Below are 25,291 nucleotides of genomic sequence, written 5' to 3' on the forward strand. Positions count from 1 at the left end.
TTTTAAAAACAACAACAAAAGAAAAAAGAACATCCAAGAATTGCTTAACAATGTCCAAAGATGTAACATACATTTAAGTGGAGTATAGGAAGTATAGAGAATGGAGCAGAAGAAATATTTCAAGAAATATTGGCCAAGAGCTTTCCAAAATTGACAACGGACAACAAACCACCCATCAAGGAAGATCAGGGAACATCAAACAGGATAAATACTACCCCCACAAAAAAAAAATCCATACCTTGACATATTATTTTTAATTACAGAAAACCAAATACAAAGAGATAATCTTAAACGAAGCCAGGAGAGGATGTGTGACACCTTACTTAGAGAGGAACAAGGATGAGAATTATAGTGGAATTCCTACACAAACTATGCAAGCAATGAGGGGAGTTAAATATTTAATGTGTTGAAAGTAAAAGGAAAAAACGAACTAGAATTTTATCTCCAGGAAATTATCCTTCAGAAGTAAAAGAGAAATAGACTTCCTCATATGAATAAAAACAGACCTGTCCTGCAGACCTGCCTTGAAGGATATTTTAAAAGAAGTTCTTCAGGGAGAAAGAAAATTCCATTGATCTGACACCAGATCTAAATAAAGCAAGAGCACTAAAGAAGGAATAAATAAAGATAAAATATTTTTTTCCTTATTTTTAAATGTTCTAAAAGATAACACTTTGTTAAAGTAATAATACTATGCATGTAATAATACTATGCATGTAATAATACTATGCATGTATTGGGTGCTTATGGCAATTAACTTAATGATAAAATGTCTCTTTTCTTTCAAAAGATCTCACTGTTATTCTCTAACACACTTACATATCCATTATCATGATAAAGATAGATTCATATAACACCTCAGCTATCAGGATGTCTCCAGAGTGCACTAGCAGTTTTATAAATGTCAGCTCCTGAGTATTACATGTGAAAATGCAGCAGTGCAGTAAAGCATTGAACTGGCCTTTTTTCACTCACTGGAGTATTACATTTTAAAGGTTAGATGTATATGATTATTTTACCTGAGCCACCTTGTTGGGAGGAGAGGGGCTGAGTCATTCAGGAATTGCTCCAATTTTCTTAATGGTTCAAAACTTAAAGGAAAGAACCTTGGAAATATGAAGTGAAGAATCCAGACATCAAAAATGTAAAATAATTTATCACAAGACTGTAGTTTGTACACATGAGTACTTGCTGTTAAAAATTGGGGAGGATATAAACAATTTATGTTTAAAATATAAATGTGATGTAGCTTTAAAAATTGTATACGCTTATCCTAAGTAACTTGTGAAAAATAGTGGCATAAGTAATTGTTCTATATCTTATTCTATATCTATACATATTCTACATACAATTTGACTTGTACTTTTTATTCTTAATTTGCATAGAATTCTATTTGATCAATTTCAACTTCATGAGCTCTATAAACTTGCCCCAATTCTCCTTCAAAAAATTATTGAAGGTGCATGTTGAGTTTCACTAACTATGAAAACATTAATTCTTTCAGGTCGTCATGAATAAGTGGCACATAAATCCAGTAGGCACCATTTGCATGAACAGTATCCTGACTTAATATTGTAGTGAAGTAGTTCCATATCATATTTTAAAACTCCCTGAAAAACAACAATAGTATTACCTGTAAATATTTTTCACTTTACATCATCTACAGTAGAGCTACATGACTGTAACTCAACACCAGACCCAGAATAGGCAGAGAAGTAGGGCCATATCCACACATATTTATATGAATCATCATAGGTAGGGCTATTTTTTCTGGAATTTATCAGGAGTCCACATCAAAAGATGCATTTATATAATTTTCTTCAAATACTCTGTTCATTAAAACAAAGAAGTCTAAATTCAAACCAAAAATATGATCTCTTGAGAGATTTTAACAAAAGTGAGGTAGCTAGTGAAGACCAAGGCACCCACTCAAATATATTAGAACACGACATTCATAGATTAAATGCTCTATCCCTTTCAATGAGATATTGGTGTATTCAATTTGTATTTCACCATTATCTCTAAATTTCCCTGTGAAGTATTCATAAATATCTTCAATATATGTGAAAAGTTAGATTAAAGGTTAATCTAAAAATTAACTAATAAGAACCTAAAATCTAGGAGATGTTTTTTGAAACTATCAATGTCCATTACAAGTGAGGATTTCATATAAAATATTTGCTTTTAAATGACATCCAAGAAAGATACACTTCCAGAATAGCAGAATAAAGACCTCCAAAATTAGCTTCACCATAAAAGTAATAAGATCCCTCACAAATATTGTTAAAATAAATTAATAATCAAAAACCTTCCCATAAAGAAAAAATCCAGGCTCAGATAGCTTCACTTGTGAGTTCTAATAGATGTTTAAAGAAGAATTATCACTTATTTTTTACAAACTAATCCAAAACATAAAAGGAGAGGTGCTTCATCCCAACTCACTCTATGAGACCAGTATTATCCTGATACCAAATCCAGACAGATACCACAAGAAATGAAAACTATAGGCAAATTTCCTGTACAAAAATAAGTATAAAAATCATCAACAAATATTAGTAAACTGAATAATGCAGTATATAAAAATGATAATATACCATAGTGAAATAGTATGACTATACATCATAACAGAATTGATCTCAGTAATGCAAGCTTGGTTTAACATACAAAAATCAATCACTGTAATGTGCCATATATAAAGAAGAAAAATACTTTGTTCATCTCAGTAGACAGAAAAAAAGTATATTACAAAATCAATCACACTTTCATGATAAAAACACTCAAACTGATAAAAGGTATCCATGAAAAATTCCCATTTAATATATACTTAATAGTGCTTTCCTCTAAAGGTCTGGGGTAAGACAAAGATGTCCATTCTCACCACTATTATTCAACAATGACCTGGAGGTTCTAGACTAGGCAATCAGAGAAGAAAGTGAAACAAAATGGAATAAAATTAGCAAGGAAGAACAAAAATTATCTCTATTCACAGATGTTATAACCTTAATTTTTATTGAAGTATATTGATTTACAATATTATATTAGTTTCAGGGATACAGCATAGTGATTCAGTACTTTTACAGCTTATAGTCCATTAAAAGTTACTACAAGATAATGGTGATAATTCCGTGTATATACAATATATCCTTGTTTATTTTATACACAGCAGTTTGTTGTCTCTTAACGTACCACTGCCCCCTTCCTTCTCCCCACTGGTAACCACTAGTTTGTTTTCTATATCCGAGTCTGTTTCTGTTCTGCTACACACATTGATTTGTATTATTTTTTAGATTCTATATATAAGTGATATCATACAGTATTTGTCTTTCTTTGTCTGATATTGTATTTACCTAAGCTCATATTCTCTAGGTCCATCCACATTGCTGCAAATGACATTATTTTGTATGGCTGAGTAATATACTATATTATATATGATATATATATATATAAATATATTTAAATGACATCTTCTTTATCCATTTCTTTGTTGGTAGACACTTGGGTTTCTTCCATATCTTAGCTGTTGTAAATAATGCTGTTATGAAATTGGGATGCATGTATCTTTTCAAATTTGTGTTTCTAATTTTTCTGCATATATATCCAGGAGTGTAATTGCTTCATCATATGGTAGTTCTATTTTTAGTTTTCTGAGGAAACTCCAACTGTTTTTCATAGTGGGAGCACCAATTTATATTCCCAGCAACAGTGTACAAGGGTTCCCTTTTCTCTGTATCCTTACCAACATTTGTTATTTGTAGACTTTGTGATGGTAATCATTCTGACAGGTGAGGTGATATTTCATTGTTATTTTGATTTGTGTTTCTCTAATGATTAGCAATGCTGAGCATATCTTCCTGTACACGTTAGCCATGCCCTTCTTTGTCTTTTGTTCAGCCTTTGTTTTAAAGTCTGTTTTGTCTGATGTGAGTATTGCTACACTCACTTTCTTGTCGTTTCCATTTGCATGAAATATCTTTTTCTATCCCTTCACTTTCTGTCTGTGTGTTTGTTTAGCACTGAAGTGAGTCTCTTGTAAGCAGCATATAGATGAGTCTTGTTTTTTATCCAACCAGCCATACTATGTTTTGATTGGAGCATTTACTCCACTGACATTTAAAGTAATTATTGATAGGTATGTACTTATTGCTATTTCATTACTTGTTTTCCAGTTGTTTTTGTAGTTCTTCTCTGTTCATTTCTTCTTCTTTTTGTTTCTTCTCTTGTCATTTAATGATTTTCTTTAGTAGTGTGCTTGTGTTCCTTTCTTATTAGTTTTTGTTGATGTATTGTAGGTTTTTGATTTGTTGTCATCATGGAATTCATATATGTTGACCTGTAACTATATAGACTTGTTGAAACTGGTAGTCATTTAAGTTGAAACACATTCTAAAAAATCTACATTTTTACACCCCTCCCCCACATTTTTGTTTTTGATGTCATATTTTCATCTTCATGCTTATCCCTTAACTGTTTATATTATAATTATAGGTGCTTTAGAATTTTTGGCCTTTTAATATCTGTACTGGCCTATTTAATTGGTTGATCCTCAGTTCTTATTACATAATTGCCTTTCCTAGTGGGATTTTCCCTTTCCTATAGATTCTTACTTCTTTTTCACTGAAAGAAGACTCTTTTAAGATTTATTTTAGGGTAGATTTAGTAATGATGAACTCTTTTAGTTTTTGCTTGTCTGAGAAGTTCTTTATCTCTCCTTCTATTCTAAATGATAATCTTGCTGGGTAGAGAGTGTCCTAGGTTGCAAGTTTTTCCCATTCAGCACTTTGAACATGTCATTCCATTCCCTTCTGGCCTGCAAACTTTCTGCAGAAAAAGCAGCAGGATTCCGTTGTATATGACTCTTTGCTTTACTCTTGCTGCCTTTAGAATTCTCTCTTTAACTTTTGCCATTTTAATTACGATATATCTTAGTGTGGCTATGTTTGGGTTCATTCCGTTTGGTACTCTCTGTGCTTCCTGTACCTGAATATTTGTTTCTTTCTTCAAGTTTGGGAAGCTTTCAGCCATAATTTCCAAAAATACATTTTTGATACCCTTCTCTTTTTCTTCTCCTCTGGGAACTGTATAATGCAAATGATGGTAAGCTTAATGTTTCCCAGAAATCTCTTAAATGATTTTCAGTTTTAAAAAAATTTGAGTTGCTTTTTGCTGTTCTAATTGGGTGATTCCCATTATTCTACTTTCCAGATGACTTATGTGTTCTTCTGTATCATTTAGTCTGCTATTTATCCTTTCAGGTGTGTGTGTGTGTGTGTTTTGTTTTTTTTTAATTTCAGCTATCAAATTCTTTATTTCTGATTGGGTCTTCTTTTAATATTTTCTAGTCCTTGTTAAAGTGTTCACTGTGTGCATCAATTTTTCCCCCTAATTCAGTTAACATTTTTATTACCAATGCTTTTAATTCTTCTTCTGGTTAGTTGTTTATTTCTCTTTCATTATTTATTTTTCCAGGGGTTTTCTCATGCTCTTTCAATTGAGAGTAGTTCCTCTGTGTTTTCATTTTGCTTTACTTTCTCTGTCTCTATGAATTTAGGTGAAACAATTACCTATTTTTGTCTTAAAGTGGTGATCTTATGTGGGAAATCCCTATGCAGACTTTGTGTGCCCGATACCTTTGGTGGGGAAGATGGATTTGACATGAATGCAAGTCACATCTTAGGGTGTTCTGGTGGCTATTACCTTGGTAGGGGGTGGGGCTGGAGTTTGAGGGGCTATAGCTTGAGCTGGTTGTGATCAGGACTTCCTCTCTCCTCAGTGGCTATGGCCACCCTCTCAAGGGCATGGTCTGATCCCAAGTTTCTGGAGTGAAGCCCAGAGAGTCAGGCCTTAGCTGCAGCTCTGTTCCCTTTAAGTGTGTGTTTTTCCCTCTCTCCACACCAGGATCTTTGCCCCAGAGTGAGGGAGTGCTAAAGCAAGTGGGGTCCCTGTGACCTCTCGGCATGTATGGCTGGGGGAGAGCTGTGGTGGAGCAGCCACTGTCAGAGATGTGGGCTGCTTCTGGGGTGCTGCTTGAGATTATTCTTCCAACACTTATTTTTATAGCTGGAGAATGTTTGCAAAATGCTCATATTTCAGCTCATTCCCTATTCTTTCTATGCATCTTCCCCATATCAGAAGAACTACTTGAGTTACCCTCCTGCAACATGAACATATTATAACAATGCTGGTAAAATGCATTGTTGAGCTCTAAAGTTAAGAATTTACTGTGGTATGAATTTTGTATACATTATTGCAATTAATTCCATTTGCATATGATGAAATTTGAGTTTAGGGAGAATAAAGAGATCAAATTTACAAGACTAGCATGTGGTATAATCAGTATTTGAATCAGATATTTCTGAAGTCAAATCTCTATGCTAAAAACCACCACCTTGCTATGTTGTATATATCAGACTGTATACACTTAATGTAAATATTTATACGTTTCTCACGTTGTAATGCTTTAAGGTAGAGTTTGTTCATATTTGTTTTCACAGATTCTGGCAAATAGTATATACTTAGTAGATATGTATGATACCTTTTTGTGCCATTATTTCAATCTAAGTAAAACATATATTAAGTATTTATGTCTTATTTATATATTTATGTACATAAACAATATTTATGTATTGTTATGCTATGTTTTTTTCACATAAAATGCATCAGTAAATTTACCACCTCCAAAGACAAATATATGAACCACCATAAAAAGTATACCTTGGGCTTGTAGGATGATGACTGTTTAAATTGCATTTTCCACTTTGCTTACTAGAAGTTGTCCAAAAGCAGTAGTGTGTGTGTGTGTGTGTGTGTATATTTCATTTACAGAAACTATAGGAAAAAAGTATGATCTTAAGATGCCAAAATATATTAAAGCTTGCAAATACAGCTCAAGTTAAAGCAGTGATAATAGGAAGAAGTGGAGAAAAAACACACAGTGAGAGATCTCATTGATGAAAAAACTTAACAGTAGCAGAGTTAAGCATTTTCCAACAATAATGCAAAGCTCTGTCTGGCCTTGTTTACAAACCTATATTAGATAAACTATCCACCAAGAAAAAATGATGGAGAAAATACAGAAAAATTGAGTTTTTTGAAATCATTTGAGAATTACCAAGGAAACTAAAACTTGATTGACCAAGGGAACTGAAGAGAAATAAAATACATTGTTGAACCTCACACTGTGCTAAGCTTTTCTCCTGCAGGTGTTTTCTGATTCAAATGTTGCTGCCTAGAAGCTGAGAAGCTGAGCACAAAGCAATATGCTAAATGGCTGGAGGCTGAATAAAGATTTTGGTATTCTCATGGAGCTAGAGAGACAAAAGTCAGAAATGAGATATCTCGAGGCAGATAGGACTTGTGAGGCCAATACAGTGGGAAAAAAGGAAGCATAGAGAAGTGATCTTGACATTCAGTGTCAGTTTTCCCCTTGAGATATCTGATTATTTGTAAGCAGCTGATAAAATGTTGAGAAGCCAAGCAGAACTTTTGACTATCTCCTAATAGTGACAGGATGTGATAGTGATAGGGTGACAGAATTTGGATTTTAAGTTACACCAAAGCATGTGTCACTTACTGGTAAAACCCAGGCTTTTGGTTGGGAATACTCATATACTATGCTACAGGAGTAATGGCTAATTGGTACTGGAATAGATTTCATAAAGACTGAAACTTAGCTCTAAATCAGCTCAAATCTCATGCTAAGCATAGTCTTCCCTTACTCTGAATGCCTAATGTAGAAAAACAACACACAGCATAGGAAGTTAACATCAAGCAGAGCGTCTACAGTTTTTAATACAGAATGCCTAGCATTAAATAATAAATTATAAAGTATACACATGGAGGCAGGAACAAGAGACACAAATAGAAATATAACTACAGGTGATATAATGAGGCTTTCAGACATGGACTTTAAAATAATTGTGAATAATATGTTCAATTGGATAGATAAAATTTTCCATTTTATCTGAGAACTGAAAATTAATATATGAAATGGAAATTATAGGACTAAGAAAATATCTCAAAATAAGAATTTAATAAATGGGTATTTTCTCAAAATAAGAATTTAATAAGCAAGTTAGACTCAGAAGAAAGAGCTGCTAAAATAAAATATAGGTCATTACCAGATTGAAGCAGAAAAAGAAAAATGGATAGAAATACAAGAAAGAAAAATTCATATGAGACAAATTTTTAAAATTTTCTTAGGGCAACAATAGAAACCTCAGAAGAATAGGCAAAAGAGAATGGAGAAAAGCAATTCTTGAAGAGATAATGACAAAAGGTTTTGAAACACTAAAAGTAGACATCATGATACAGATTCAAGAAGTACTATAAAATCAACAAAGATAAAAAGAAAGAAAACCACATCTAGAAGTATCACAGTAAGGCAACTTAAAATGAAAAAAAAAAAAAAAAGTCTAGTCATCTAGAGAATAAAGACACATTACCTTCAAAGGAACAACAATAAAACTGAAAATTACCTCACCAAAGAAATGACTGAATCCAAATGAGAAAGGCATATAATATTTATGGGGCTGAAAGAGATTAATAAATGATAAATGAAATATTTTTATCAATCCAAAGGAACACAAGAAAAAAGTTTTTATTAAGGGGTACTAATAAGATGGTCCAAATAGAAAAATAAAAAGAAAGTAGACACAAAATGAACTCTGTCAGTAATTACACTAAATGTAAATAGAATACATACACACATAAAATAGTAAGATTGATAAACTGGATTAGGAAAAAAAATGCATGCTTACAAAACACATGAAAAATATTTTTACACCCAAGAGCATAGTTTCCAAAGATATAGAGCAAGTTGCAAAAAGAAGAGTAAAAAGGGAAAATTCCAAAACAGTGATGGTAAATTTTAACAAATTTCTCTAAAAGGGAATGGAAAACATAGTAATTAAATCAGTAAGAATAGAAAAGTCCTGTTAGCCTAATGATCATGTAAATTTATTTTCCAGTATTGAAGTAGCATCGTATATGTACAGTAAACTACACTAGGTTATAACATGGAACCTTCTTTGAATATTTCCAGATTGAGTTATTTCTGTCTAAAATGATTTGGTGAGATCATTGGTGAATCCATCTGCATCTAGGATTTCTTTAAAATAGATATCCAGATATCTAGATTTTCAATTTTTGTCCACTTCTAATTCTGTTTAATTTTATCCTTAAGTATTTTTTCTATTTCATAGAAAAAGTTTAATGCTGAAGACTTTTTAATATTATTATTGCCTTTTTGATATCTGTAGTATCTGTAGTGGCATTTTCTTTTGTAAGAAATTTAAATACTGTCAATTAATGTTTTCTATTTTTCCTAATAATTATTACTAGGTATTTACAATTTAGTTAATCTTTTGTCTTTGTAGATTTTCACTAGGTGCATCTATATTCTATTTCAATTTTTCTGCCTTTCTCTTTATTAATTCTTTTACTTTCTTTAGGCTGTTCTGTTCTTTTACTGGCATTATTACAAGAAAGATTAAATCATTCATTTTAGCTTTCAGCTTTTCTGCTCTTCTAACATAGAATTTACGTTTACACATTTTCATCTAAATATTGTTTCAGCATCTTCCCACAGATTTTGGTATGTAACTTATATACTTTTATTCAGTTAATGGCATTTTCTGATTTATGCTCTAATGTCCTCTTTGAACAATGGATTTCTTAGAACTGCATTGTTTCTATACAGTTGAGAATTTTCTCTTTATTTTTTAAAATGTGTTTCCAGGATAATTTAATTATGGTCACAGAATATTCTCTGAATAATTTCAAAGCTATTAAATTTACGGAAATTTTCTTTTATGGACTTAGCATATGGTCATTTTGGTAATTTTTCCAAATGCATTTGAAAAAAATATTAATTGTTAGATATAATTATATATATATGATTTATAATACACATATAATTTCCATTTTTTATATATGTATATATGTCATAATTGTAAGAAAAATTGTTGCCTATGTACCAAACTTGGCCTTTTTCCTCCTTCATTAAAGATGGGTGTTCATCTTACAGGATAGAGTATATGATTTGAATCAGAGATCATCATATAGCCATATCTCACCCAGAATACATGGGTCCAGGAATCAAGGAGTCAAAATAGAAATGGCTCCTCTTACTATTATACTCAATTACTCACAGGATTTTTGCTTCCCATTCTGACAAAATTGAACTCTGATGGCTTGGAGTTCTTAATCTCCAAAGTAGTAATAATTTAACAAGGAGGCATAGCATTAGTTCCATTGAATTGGAAGATGATACTGCCACCTGGACTTTTGTGTTTCTTTATGCCACTAAACCAACAGGCAGAAACAGGGGTTATTATATAGGCTCAGGTGATTGATCCCAGCTATCAAGGGAAATTGGGTTATTTCTATATAATGAGAGCATCAGGGACTATTTCTGAAACTCAGGGAATTCCATGAGGCAACTCTTAGTACTTCCATAACCTAAAGTTAATAGAAAACTACAGTTAAAAAAAAAAAAAGAACAATTGAGGACTCAGTGCCTTTGGGTCACTCTATCACATAAAAGAACTGAGGTTCTGACTGAGTAGAGAAACATCAAATGGGTAACAGAGGAAGCCATAGATATCAATTACAGTCTGTGACTAAATACAAAAATAAAGATTGTAGTAGTTTAGCATACTTTCTCTTTGCTTACTATATGTTTGTATTTATTTGTCTATACTAACCACTTTTTTCATCTCCTTCTTCCTTTTTTTAATATAGAAGTTGTTGGAGATTTAGTCTTTTGGTAACACAATATTCAGTGGGATTGCAATGAATTTGATGCATGATTAGTATAAACAGAACAGTGATTGTTGGGATTGTGAATTTCCTCATTTTGGGAGAAATAGTGAGAACTTCTTCACTTATTAGAAGGATAATTGTTTCTTATTTTGGAAATATAAAGCTATTTTATTGATGTACAGAAGTTCAAAATTAAGCAGAAATGTACACAGAAGCTGAGTATCCAAATAAGTGTACAGTGTCATTTATCAATTTATTGATTCTCAACTCCAGATATACCTTACATTGCTTTCTCTGAAAGAAAAAAAAAGGAGCAATAAATACTTCTGCTTTGCTAGCTGGCATGGTGTTAAGTTTTGTCAAAAGAGGGCATCAAGGGACAATGATAGAAGATGGGATTTCTCTCCTTTGTTTTGGTGAGCTCTTCTCATCAGGCAGTGAGTAGTTTTGTTTTTTGTTTTCATTGATTTTTTCCCCCCACAACCTGCAGCAAGGAGAATATGGTACCTTACAAAAGGCAGCTTTTCTTGGGATAATACTTGTGATGGGTTGAATAATGGCCCCCAAAGATAGCCACATTATAATTTCTGCAATCTGTGAATATGTGACCTTATACGTCAGATATGACTCAATATATGTGATTTAGTTAAGAATCTTGAGAAGGAGAGATTACCCTGGATTATTCAGGTGAGTCCTAAATGTAATCACAAGTGTCCTTATTATTAGAGATAGGCAAAAAGATATTTGACTACAGAAGAAGATAAGACAATGTGACCAGGAAAACAGAGACTGGATTGATGCAGTCACAAATCAAGGAATCCTGACAGCCTCCAGAAGCTAAAATAGGCAAGGAACGAGCTTGCCATTGAGCCTCCAGAAGTCCTGCCAACAACTTGGCTTTAGCCCAGTGACATTGAATTCTGGCTTCCAGAACTTTAAGATAACGCATTTCTGATACATTACAGAAGGAATAGGAAGCTAATATAATATGTTATGTTAAACTTTTCTATTCAAATTACTGTGTGGTTTCTGTCACCTGATAGGACCCTGACTGATACAGTCCTGCATGAATATGAAGTGTTTCTAATCTTTTCTTTTTCTTGATGGGGATGGAAAATAATGCAATTTACAGAGCAGTGGCTGCATATTGTATATTGGAGTTGTTTATCTGATCTTCAAAGACACTACATCTGGCATGGAAGCTCCAGTTAGAGATACTTCTAAATTAATTGTGTGGTATAAACTTGATATGGCAGGATCCATTTGGTGTTAGCAGGTTTTGGACTCGAGAATTAAATGGGGTTATGATGGTACTACCATACCTGCATTCCTTAAAGTAGTCACTGTTTTCTGCCATACCACTGGGAAATGACATTTTACTTGACTTACTCTCTTGGCCAGAATGAGGATCAAAATCAGAAACTTCCATTTGACTTTCTCCACTACAATAGCTTTTATCTCACATGCCAAGGACTAGTTTTTACCAACTAACAAAATGTACATTCTAATTTCACATTTTCAGAACAGGAAAATGACCACTGTGTGAGTCTATGAACTGTGCCAAGGCTCCAATTACCTTTTAGCCTACATATCATATACTCTTACTCTACTGGGGAGAGGGACATTATGATACTTCAGATCCCTGGGAATTAATGCCAACTTGAATCCTGTCTCCAATAATTCTCAGAATGTCAGGCTATTTCCATTTTTCCAGATATAATTACCCAAATAAATGGCCTTAAAGAGTTGATAGTATCATAACCATATAGAAGGGCTTCAGTCAAAGGTTTACAGGTCCATAAAATGGCTAAAACACAGAAATGAGTTATGAGCTAACTTTAATAGTTTGATTGTCCTCAAGTGGCTGATCACACATTCTTGATTTCTTTATATTTTGTAAATTAAATAATAATGTTGTTGGCTGCCAATCTATTCTTTTCCTAAATTCATCATTTCTATTAACCATTTCCCTAATATTCTGTAGGTCATTCTCCTCTGGCTGCCACTTTGAACTTGAAACCCATTATAATAATTGCTTCTTTATACCTCCTGATGATTGAGTACCATGTTTTGACCTCTGTTATTTCAGGATCCTATTACCCCTATTGCTAAAAGAGAGCTCAGTTGTGTAATAGCACATCTGATCATCAGCCCTGGTCTAAATAGGGCAGTTACTACTGAGATTCTCCTGGTGCCCCTTCACTAGCATATTCCATATCTCTTTGATAAATAGAGTCCTTTGTGTCCTTCTGTGGATATTTTCCAGTGGTGGTTTCCAACTTTAATTAATATACTCATACTAATACAACTGATTATCTAACCTTTTCTATCTCTTTCTCCAATTCTCTGCTATTATAATTCTGGGGTTTCTCTTTTAATGTGGGCTATCTTTCTTGGTCCAGTTCTTCATTGCCCACTTCCTTCTTCCTCTTCTTCATTTAGTGTGGACCATTACAGGATTCTCCAGAGAAACAGAACCAATAGATGTTTGTTTGTTTATTTTAAGGAATTGGCTTACACTAATATGGAGGTTGAGAAGTCTCAAGATCTCTGTAGTCAACAAGCTGGAGACCTAGGAGAGCTGATGGTATAGTTTTAGTTTGAGTCCAAAGGCCTTAGAAGCAGAAGAGCTGATGGTGTAAGTTCCAGCCTGAATCCAAAGGCAGGAGATTGTCCAAGCTTGAAGACAGTAAGACATTGAGAGAGAATGAATTATTCCTTCCTCAACATTTTTGTTCTATTCAGGCCTTCAATGGATGAGGCCCATCTACATTGGTCAGGGACAATCTGCTTTACTCAGTCTATTATTTCAAATGTTAATCTCATCCAGAAACACCCTCACAGAGACATCCATGATAATGGTTAACCAAAAACTGGACACCTCATAGCCCGGTCAAGTTGACACATAAGATTAACCATCATAACACTGTTTTCTGAGAATGTTGCTAAGGTATTAAATCATATTCACAGGGGAGTATGTCCATGCTGGTAAATATTCTCTGATCCAACTTTACATTTTATCACTCTCAACATCTTAGTCCTATGCATACAGTCTTTGATAATCCCAGAATATGTTGGCTAGTCCAGCAGGTACTTCAAAGGTTATAATTCCTTTCTTCCTTTAGCAATCAAAGATCTTCCATAACTGTATTATGTTGTGACTTGGCTTAATTAAGCATTTGGGAGGAAAGTAGACTAGGTTCTTAGCTGAGTGCACATTGGTTCACAAGGATGAAGCTACTGTATTATCTTCAGACATGGAGAGCTTGCCCATAAAAAGAAGTGAGAGATATTTGTTCAGACTCAGAGAGTTCAGAGAGAGCTGGGGTTTCAAAGTTATTACATGCATTGACCCATATTTCTGTATCCCATGTCTCAGGATCCCAGTCTATCCAATCCAGGCCTGCCTTTGCTCTAGGGCATTTCCCAGATTGAGACTACAAACCTCCATGGTTCTCTAGTACCCTAATAATTAAGTCTTGGGCCAGGTTCTTAGCTTCTTCTGTCCTCTAACTGTAGGAGAGAAGAGGGCTTTTAAAATGTACTTCTAAGGAGAGCCGTTAACTTTCACACTTCTTAAATTGGTGAGTAATCAACCTCAGTCTTTCATTGGCTTCCTCCAATGCATTGTTACAATCAGCATCAGCCACCTAATTCAAAAGTACTTAATATTTACTTTCCAGCTACCTCAAAAATGCTGATATCCAGCTTTATGGGTGTGTTTCGTCCATCAGTATCTAACCTTAGTCCACCTCCAGTGAAAGTTTTAACAATTGTACCACTACAACTTTCTTGTTTCTATCAGTACTCTAAAAACACCAGTTATACGGTCCTTGTTGAGAGCTGACCAACAAGTGATCCTGTTCTGAAATCTAAAATAAGTTGGTAATAGGTTAGAATTCCTTGGAAAGAGGCTCTGAGATAAAACTGAGCAGATGGTATATTGGGAAATACTCTTAAATACAACAGCAAGAGACTGAAAGAAACAGGATTCATCAGAGGTAGATATTGAACTAGGAAGCAATTGCAACACTGGCCTTATTCAATCTCATGGAGAATGCTGGAGCTGGAATATCACCAGAGTTGTATCTGACTTGAGATAATGGAGTTAAGTCTTTGTATACTCCATATTATCCAGTCATTGGTTATAGGCTTCCCCTGGAAAAAGGATACTTCATTAAAAAGAATATTAAAATTAAATATGAAAAGTGCTCAACTTTATTAGACATAGGGTAAATGCAATTAAACTTGCAAGATACCAGCACACACCAGAATGCCTAAAATTAAAAAGGCTGACATGCCAAGGGTTGTCAAGGATATGAAGGAATTAAGAAATCTTATACTCTGCAGATGTGAGAGTAAATTTGTATAACTACTTTGAAATATTATTTGGCAATATCTACCAAGTCGAATGAATGCATACTGAATGACTCAACAGTTCTAGTCTAAGATATATACCCAATAGAACTGTTCTCATATATTTAAAAAAAGACATATAATAGAATGTGCCCAGCTACACTATTTATAATGGCACCAAACTTCAAAGTACCCTAAAACCATTCATCATTTGAATAGATAAATAGATACTGGTACATTGATAGGAATGAATAACCAGTTTAGATAAATGAGAATCAATGATCTACAAACATGTGCAACAATATAGATGATTCTCACAAATGTTATGTTGAACAAAATAAGACATAAATATATACATGAAGTATAACTCCATTTACATGAAGTATTAATAAATCTATGCTATTGGAATGTAGAAAGAGAAATATGAGCGCCTTTTAATGATGAGAAAAGATATATAACCTCAATAGTAATAGTACAAGTAAAAGTTACAATGCCATTATATTTCACCTATAAACTTGGTAAAAATCCCGAAGTTTGATAATGCCTTGCCTTATATAGGAAATGTCTTGCTGAAAAAATATAAATTGGTACCAACCTTAAAGAGGAGGATTTGCCCATGATATATAAAAATGTTTTTTTAGGTTAGCACACATGTCACCTATCAAGCTCATTAAATGCAGATTCCTGAGTCCCACCTATGGATATATGGATTCAGTAGATCTGGGGTGGAGAGTAATAATTTTCACTTCTAACAACTTTCCGTATATTATTAATGTTGCTTCTTTGCAAATTACTCTTTAAATAATACTGCCTCAGACTCAGTTTCACTTATAAGAATTTATCCTATAGATATGTCCTTGTGAATGAGGTTTATACCAGGGAAAAAATTACCAATGTTGAAAAAATCATACTCTTTCAAATGTTTATTGTTTAACTCGGAAATAAATTCACATTCACGAAGTTTGAAAAAAATTAAAAATTTAAGAAAGACTGTACTGAAAAATTCTCTCATACTGATCTCTACAAACTATTCAGCCCCTAATCCCTCCACCTCCCCTCACACACCTCAGCAAAGCAAGTAACCACTGTTACTTCTTCTGTCACATATATTTTTTTAAATGAAAGCAAATATGAGTATGTTTTCTTCTAACCCCTTTTATTAAGCAAATTCATGACTACCATAGAGTGTTTATTTGGTTTATTTTAAACCTTATGAGTGTTTTTGTATTTCTTATTCAAAATATAAACCTATATGAAACATGCTATTTTACTCAGATGCCAGATATTATTTGTTGTTATTCAGTATCATCTACTACTGGAAAATAAATCTTAGAAGTTTATAGTGCAGATCTGGCTTCTAATAGGATTCTATTTCATTCTAATCAATGAAAGGTGTACACAAAAGATTTAGAAAATGGAGGAAGTCATTATTCTGCCAAGCAACTAAGGCAAGGACATGTATTTCAGCAAATGGCCTTTGAGAGATTGTGCCCAGAATCCTGAGGGGTCTACAAAGACCTCTTTGGCCTTACAGGCAACTGAGACAAGTGAAAACTTCATGCAAACATTGTTCCACCATTCCCTGCAAAATTCCTGAATTAAGCTTCTACAGTTTTCTAAAAGTTATTAAGTTATCATGTCCCTATATTAACCCACTAAGTCTAAGTAGCTAAGTAATATACTTACTCTAAAGGTCTTCCGTTTCTTGACTGAGCCCTTAATGACACCTGTAGCTACTCAGATCCTGTTTTTGTTCTATAAAATTAAAAAGAAGTTTAAATTTCTACTTTCTCCATCATTTGTCTCCTAGTGTTATATCATTCCTCTAATATAGCATAGTTCATGTGTGTGTGAAAAGGGGGTCAAATGTAGGATGAAATCTTGCATTGTCAAAAGTCATGCAAGAATAATTCATAAAAGCTTAAGGATGTTTTTTTTTCCCTCTATGATCTCACTACTGTTGCAGGATAAAAGTGAGAGCATTTTTGCACTAGGTATTGTCAAGCTTTGGACTTGTCACATTATTCAAATCAGACAATAAGAATAACTAATGGATTTCATGGAAGAATAGAACTTTAAGAAAGATAATTTTTTAACCAGACACTCTATCCATTCTAATAGATTACACAGTAGCCTCATCACATGTGATAGCAGTAAGCTTTTCTAGGGAACTGAGATAAACGTAGTGACTGGAGAAATGACAAATTATTATCCTGAAATAAAAAGGCTATTAATTATACCATTTATGATTTATGCTACACCTGAGCTTATCTACATGAGTAAGATAAACTTGGATTAAAACGGCATTGGATACTCATTTCTAAAAACATTACGGTTTTATTTCTATCTTACTGAAAATATACATTTCTACGTCCAGGAGTCTTATAGAGGACAATGGGAACACGATCCATGATAATTAAATACTGCCAGACAGATGAAATTTCAACTAACACAAATCAGATAAGTATAAATAGCCATTAAAAATGAATAGTAATAAAAGGGAAATTTTCAAATTTATATTCACCTAGTTAGTTTAAACCCTAAGCTTTACCTGAGTTCATATTACCTGAGTCCTTCAGAACATCATAGTCACCATTTCATTAATATTTAAGGATCGTATCTTTGGCCTTTTTAGAACAACCTGTTAGTGACAGTGAGCCACTCTTCACCTTGAATACACAGGTTCTCAGAAAACTGTTTCTCCCAGACCTATTCTGCTCCGTGTCCTATTTCTACAGAGTTCTACATCTCTGTTTTAGTCTCAGTTCTTATAAATGCATCGTCATCCCAAGGAGTTTTACCTTTTTTCTCCTTCTCCATCTTTATTTAATTAATAAATTCATGTTTGTTATTCTTGTTTGGAGAAACTCCAGAGGATTAAATCACTGCTCAGTACAGGCTTCAAATTAAAACTGAATATTATATATCCATGTCTTAAAGATCCTCATCATGAAGACCTTCCAACTGGCTGTGTATGTCATACACTTCTGCATCAGTCTGTCACTATCTTCTTTGTCTCTTATTGAATTTCTCTTTATTCCCCACCTCACACACCCCCTACACCTACCTCAAATACCTCACAAGATCCTTCCCTTTTCCTCTCTTGTGCATTGTCTTGAACTTTCATTAATTTCATGTATAAAATGTTTTCAGTTTCTTCCCTAGATCCCAAACTATTTTTTGGCCTACCCAAACATTGCAAAACCATTAAGATGGTCTCCTAAACAGAGGAAAACCTATTCAGGATCTTTTTCATTATGCATTAAGAAATTCTAATTTCTAGCCCTTTATTTACTCTATCCCCAAGTGAACTATAAGGAAGGGCCTCATCCACTCATTCACCAGAGTAAATTCCTAAGCTATGTGGAAATTTTATTTATTACCTTGTGGAATGTAGGATTGATCCTAAGCAAGGTTATTTAGGGTAATCAATTCTATTCCAAAGGTCTTCAAATGCTAAATTATCACAAGTGTCTTCATTATTTTTCTTTCATTGTGAGCTCAAAATTCTTATCATAATTATTTTTTCTCCTGATGGTACTCTATAAAATACAAAATGTTCCCTATGAGAGTTTATACTTAAACCACTATCACTTTCTAAATTAAAGCATTCCAAGACCCACCCAAGAAGCAAGGAGAAATGAAGGGGATACTGCATTACCTTAAAATACATTGACCCTATTTATATATACATATGCAGATCATTTAGGAAGAAAACATGATTGCAATTGCACACAACCTGGCCAATCACCTAAATGAATTCTAACCAAAGTATATTTCATCTGAGGATGGCAAGAAAAATAATAAGCCAAAAGCAAAATATATCCATCTAGGACTCCTGCTAATTTCTACTAATTAGGAACAGACAACTCAGATTTCACAGTCTTGCAAGGGCCACAATCATCAGATTTTACATGAACTTAAATATTAGACCATATGCCAAACCACGCGAAGAGAAAGCTTTTTTTCGTTTCTGCTCTTATCTTTATCTTACATGTAAGACTATGAGAGTAGCCAAGACACTTCAACACCTTAATATGTTTTCTAAAATGTTCTCTATTGCTATGACCTGTGTTACTATGATCCTTCAGTATATATATGTGATTTTTAAAAGAATAGTTGGGATTTTAATTAATTAATTAATTGATCAATTAAGAGGGTATTGGAAAGATTTCCTCTAATTATAGTCATGAAGATTATATTTGTCACTTATCTGGCTTTTTTTTTTCAAACATTTTAGAGTACATGAAAATATTTTCAAGAAATAAAGATTGGAAAAAAGTTAAAAAAAAAAAAGCATGCTTAAATTGCTTAAATGTAAGTAATCGTCCTGGGCAGCCTCTTTTAAGCAATTTTAGTAAATTTTAATAGGAAATCATTTTCAACTGCAATTTGCTTCATTAGTACCAAAGTATTCAAATGTTTAAATATAACCATTTATCTTTGCTGGTATCATTATTATTGTCAGCATCTCTTGGATTTTTACTTTTACTTTTATTGAATTTTTATTTCTATAGTTCTATTTTTCACTTTTTTCTCCCTTCATATCTCCATTTTCTAAGATCTATTTTGCCTCATTCTTATACATTTTTCTTTAGGTCTATAAAAATATTCAGCCTTTGTTTCTTTTTGAGTTACTTTTAAGTTTATTGCTTCCCACTTGAGATCACTTTCTTTTCTTCCATTTAAAAGAATAATTATCAACATTTTTCTGTTTCTTCCCAATAGAAAATATTTTCCTTTCTAATATTTTTTAACCAGCTCTGTAATATGATTTCAGAACTTGGTATTGAAATTTATTCACTTCAGCTTCAAAGGAATGTTATAAACTATTCCTGGAACAAAAAAATAAATAAATAAAGGGGTTTTTTTTTCTATGTTCTTTGTAACTTATACATAATAGCTAAACTGAGTCCTATTCAGTAAATTTTAACAAATTACCCACTTTATTTATTTCTTTTTAACCAATAAGTAGGCCTAGATTCAATCAGATTTTATATAATTCTGACTTTGTCAGGATTTCTTACTGGCAGTTTAAAAAATGCTATTCATTGAGATCGACTTAAAGTATATAATTTGAAGAGACGACAGTAACAAATTTCTACTCAGGAATAAAGAATAACTCAGGTATTGTCTCAGTCTTGCTTTAGAAAAATCCTCTTTCTTTATCATGGTTATTGGTGAATTTTAGAGACATTCCTTCTGAATTTATTCATCATTCAGCTATTTGTTCACCTAGTTATTACAACAGTTTTTGTTGTTGTTGCTGTTGTTTTTCCCCATTTGCAAGCCATTTTGACCTGCCTTTAAATGATTCTCAGTGTGCCCTGTTCTTTCCATTTTTGTGGGTGCTTTTCCCATTACATGGTTTTGTACTTCATCTAATGTAGTACATGCCACTGCATTTCAATTTAGCTTTTTTTTTTTTTTTTTTTTTTTTTTGTGGTACGCGGGTCTCTCACTGCTGTGGCCTCTCCCGTTGCGGAACACAGGCTCCGGACGCGCAGGCTCAGTGGCCATGGCTCACGAGCCCAGCTGCTCCACGGCATGTGGGATCTTCCTGGACTGGGGCACGAACCCGTGTCCCCTGCATCGGCAGGCGGACTCTCAACCACTGCGCCACCAGGGAAGCCCTCAGTTTAGCTTTTTTTTCTCCCTGTTAAGCTCAATGTCTTATGAGTTCAGGGTGCAAATTTATTACACCTCTTTGAAAGTATAATTTCCAGGGAAGATAAAAATAAGACAAATAAATAGTGAAAAAGTATCAACGTTTTCTTAAATCTCTTAATGTGAGAACCTTTGAGGTGGTATAACTACTTCAGTGAGCATTTGAGAAACTGAGTATTTATTTGTGCTGTTAAAAATGTTGGAATTAGCTTAGGTATAAAACAAGCTAATAGGGCTCCCTTGCTGATGCAGGGGACACGGGTTCATGCCCCGGTCTGTGAAGATTCCACATGGCGTGGAGCGGCTAGGCCCGTGAGCCATGGCCGCTGAGCCTGTGCGTCTGGAGCCTGTGCTCGCAAAGGGAAAGGCCACAACAGTGAGAAGCCCGTGTACTGCAAAAATAAACAAACAAAAAACAACAAAAAAACAAGCTAATATAAATTAAACTGTATACATTGTGTTTATCTTTTCCATTGGACAAAAATCTGCAAGTTGGCGTCTAACTTCATGGAGACTGGCCTTAATAAATACAAATATTAGGTAAAAGAGAGACGTATCACCTAAAGGATTGAAATCTCTTTGGGCAGGCTTATTAGACATTGCTACTGTATGACATTCAGGAGACACACAACCACCTTTCTCCATATGTCTAGGTATTTGATAATTTTTTTATAACCTCTCCTCGCCAGATTCTAAACCAATTGGAAAAATTCAATAATATGTAACAAACTAGCTTTATTAGCTGAAGCCAGTAATAATTCTTACCTTCTTACCCTGCCTGGAAATACTTAAAGTGAGTCATAGCAGAAAAGCAGGATAGCTACACACTTTGCCCCAGGTGGTGAGGCTGCGCTGGTGGTGTTAACACGGAGGGGAGACAAGTACATGGAGCTCGAGATGTAGAGGGTCCACAGGAGCCTCATTTATAGGTGAGCAGTGACCATTCTTCACTCAGAAGGGGAGAGCAAGACTTTCCATTCCTAATTCATTGGTCTATTAATGAGAAGCACTGGGTAAAGAGAATGGAGAGATGGGGGAAAGTTCTAAGAGGAGAGATGTTCAAATATTATAGGCTAAAACATAATAACACATAATCAATGAGGTTAACTTTTTACTGGGCAAAAATCTGCAGATCACATCTAACTTTATGGAGACTGAATCCAAATTAATACTAAACAGCAAGCAAAACAGAGATACATCTCCCAGACAATTAAAATCTCTTTGATCCCTCTGACAAGCCACATATTCCCTCTTTCCTTAATGCTCACACGATTTCTCTTTTAAGGTTTCTTACCTCCACACTGAAAAGAATCTGTTGTAACCTTACAAGGCAGATCCCAACCCTCCTGCTACATTATGACCCCATCCCATGTCCTTGATATTTGGGCCAAAGGATAGATCCAATTCCTCATTCTGTTATTTATTTATTTATTTATTTATTTGTTTGTTTGTTTATTTATGTATTCCTCTTTCTAACATCATCACCCTTTACTATTTTGGAGAAATAAAGTACCCTTTTTGGAAGAATGCCATTAAGAAATATGATGAGGGCAAGAAAATTTTTTTTCTCTGTGAGAGTTTCATTTTCTTTAAACCTTTACTAAATCCAAGAAGCAGGCTTGAGTGGCTTGAGGGTTAAGTAGTATACACAATGAGATTGAAATTTAAAAAGTAGAAGTACTTAACCAAGTGGCCTGTAATGACAGAGTTTTGAATTCAAGAATATCTGTTAGTGTTGTTGGTATAAACTGTCAGTAACTGAAAGATTTTATCATACCTTCAAGCAAACAAGTTAGCTTGTCATAGTTTCATGGATGCTGACAGAAGACACAAGATTCCTCGGTCACAGAAGGACAGTTTATTACTCATAGCAATAGCACTAGCCAGGGTATCATAATGTTGATTCTTCTAGCTCTTATTCCCACAAGGCATTTGAAAGGTCATCTAACACCTGAACATGTAATAGATTTTATTATAGGAGAGGAATTCTGAGAATGGAGAGATAGAATATGTATTGTTAGAAGATGAGTCTCCATGGGTCTCTTGTATTTCTCCACATCTGGCAAACAGACACTGACTCTCTTTGTTCTGGACAAACATCCTTGGAGAACATACTTGTACCTCCCTCTGGAAAAAAGGCCAGGTATACTTAGAGACTTCAAAGAGAGATAGCATCTCTCTTTGGGGCAAAGGAAAGGCATGCTGAAAACATAACACAGGTTAGTTTCAAGAATCACAAGTATGTGGCCAGAATCAGCTGATTGAACTATAATAGCAACACTGTAATTTGAACAAGTGTTAATAGCAGTATGATACCATTGATAAGCCTGAGACTGGTTTAAAGGTTCAATGTAGTCAGTCTGGGCCCATGCCCAGTATGATGTTGCTTCCTTCACCATACAACAAAAAAATCAAGTTTGGCATAAGTCATAAGACTTTCATTCAGTCATAGCCTCTGTATTAGAAACACAGAGTCCTTTATTTTGTGTCCAGGCTATGATATTGATGCATTGCCAAATCTTGTGTGATGATGGGTCCAAGCAAAAATGTTTGCAATCTGCTGTGTATAGGCTCAATGAGCAGTTAGATTCCAGATGGCCTCATCAGACAATGGGCATGTACATTTACATGAGTGACCCAAATGATTAGATCAGCAGCTGTGATTTGCCTTCCCAATATGTGGCCCCAAAGAAGGATTTTTTTAATGTGCTAATCTGTAGTTGTCCAAGTGGCAGACTAGGCTACAGTTAACAACCCAAGAATTAGTAAAATTAAACAAGGTTCATCAAGAAATATTGGTCAGACCTATGATAATCCCTTGAGTTATACCCAATGAGTGGAGCATTTACACCCATTTTTAGTTCTGCAAAGCTGGCACTGAGTTTGAATAGCCATACCAGTATAATGGATACCATCTGGTTGCAGCTTAGCTGAACCATCACTAGACCCCTACCAGGCACTTATGGGAATATCTGTTACTTGAAGATCTCAATGAGCAGCCAGCTTTGTTTCAGATGGCAAAGTGGGAGATAAAGATTCCCCAAAAGAGAGCTGTCACTTTGTTTACTTTCTCATGTATAGTCAAGATAACATTAGGAACAAGCTGGCAGATCCTTCACCCATACCGTTTATTTTCTACAAGCAAGATTTTTTGGCTCCAGCCCACCTTATTGGTCATTGAATATGAGCTGATCCACCTGTAATGAAAATATCAGGCCAGAGAGTTAGCCTCCATGGGTTAAGGCATTCATATGCAACAAGAAACCAGTAGCAATCTAACAGCTGCTTTTAAAAATCAGTGTACCTAGTAGCTACGTGAAAAAGGTGATGAATGTAAAACCTCACGTGGTATCTCTAGAGAAAGCCTGCCTCACTTTTCTATAGATGCCAATCAGCAAAGTCAGTATTCATAGAGACTTGTATCTTGAAGGCATCATTAGTGTGGTAGGAACCAAATGTACTACCACTTGTTTATATATGGATTTTCCCAATTAGGAGACTCCCCTCTGTCATTTAAGGGGCCAAGAAGCATAAGCATATAACACATTAATTCCTACTGTACATTTATATGTAGAAGAAATAAGAAGAGTCCATTGAATTGGCTGTTAAGACACTCAAACTGTCATGTCAAATTCTCTTTTCCACTGAGAACACTGCCGAAATATCAGTTTAATTTTGATAAAACTTTTCACACCTCTTGTTCTGCATGGGATGCAGTAAAATGGTGACTTGGATGTATATATCAAACACAGCTATAAAAATCTGATTGATTTCTCTTCCCCAAATTCCTCTGCATACTTAAAAGAGCATGCATTTGCTCTCCAGTCCCCCTTGGGTTCCAAGAGAACTTAGCCTCAGATGTATTCAATTACTTCCTTAAAACAGCTGAGGTAGAGAAAGTGGGGGAGGAAATGATCAAAGGGTGTAAAGAAGAAACTTTTTTTTTTTTTTTGAGTACTGCGGTCATTTATTGGTGCTTAACCAAACAAACTTGCCATGTTTTCAGCCTACCCAAAGCTTTATAGCTGGCAGAAGTGTCATCATTACTGACAGTTTGGGGACTCTTTGTCATAGTAGACAGGGACACATTGCTTTCTGGTGATGGCTATGGGATTTATGCCCTTTGACTCACATGGTTTTTTTTTTTTTTTTTTTTTTTTTGTGGTACGCGGGCCTCTCACTGTTGTGGCCTCTCCCGTTGCGGAGCACAGGCTCCGGATGCACAGGCTCAGCAGCCATGGCTCACGGGCCCAGCCGCTCCGCGGCATATGGGATCCTCCCAGACCGGGGCACGAACCCGTATCCCCTGCATCGGCAGGCGGACTCTCAACCACTGCGCCACCAGGGAGGCCCGACTCACATGGTTTTGATTTGCACAGTGACTACCTTGTTTGAGGAGGCATTTACTCCCTCTGTTATGCAGACATTTGCTCCCTCTGTTATATCAAAATAACATTTATTAGATTACCTTTCAGATTCAAGAAAAAGACTAGCAGAATTTCCCTAG

The sequence above is a fragment of the Hyperoodon ampullatus genome (genome assembly GCF_949752795.1).
Source record: "Hyperoodon ampullatus genome assembly, chromosome: 3".
Classification (NCBI taxonomy): domain Eukaryota; kingdom Metazoa; phylum Chordata; class Mammalia; order Artiodactyla; family Ziphiidae; genus Hyperoodon; species Hyperoodon ampullatus.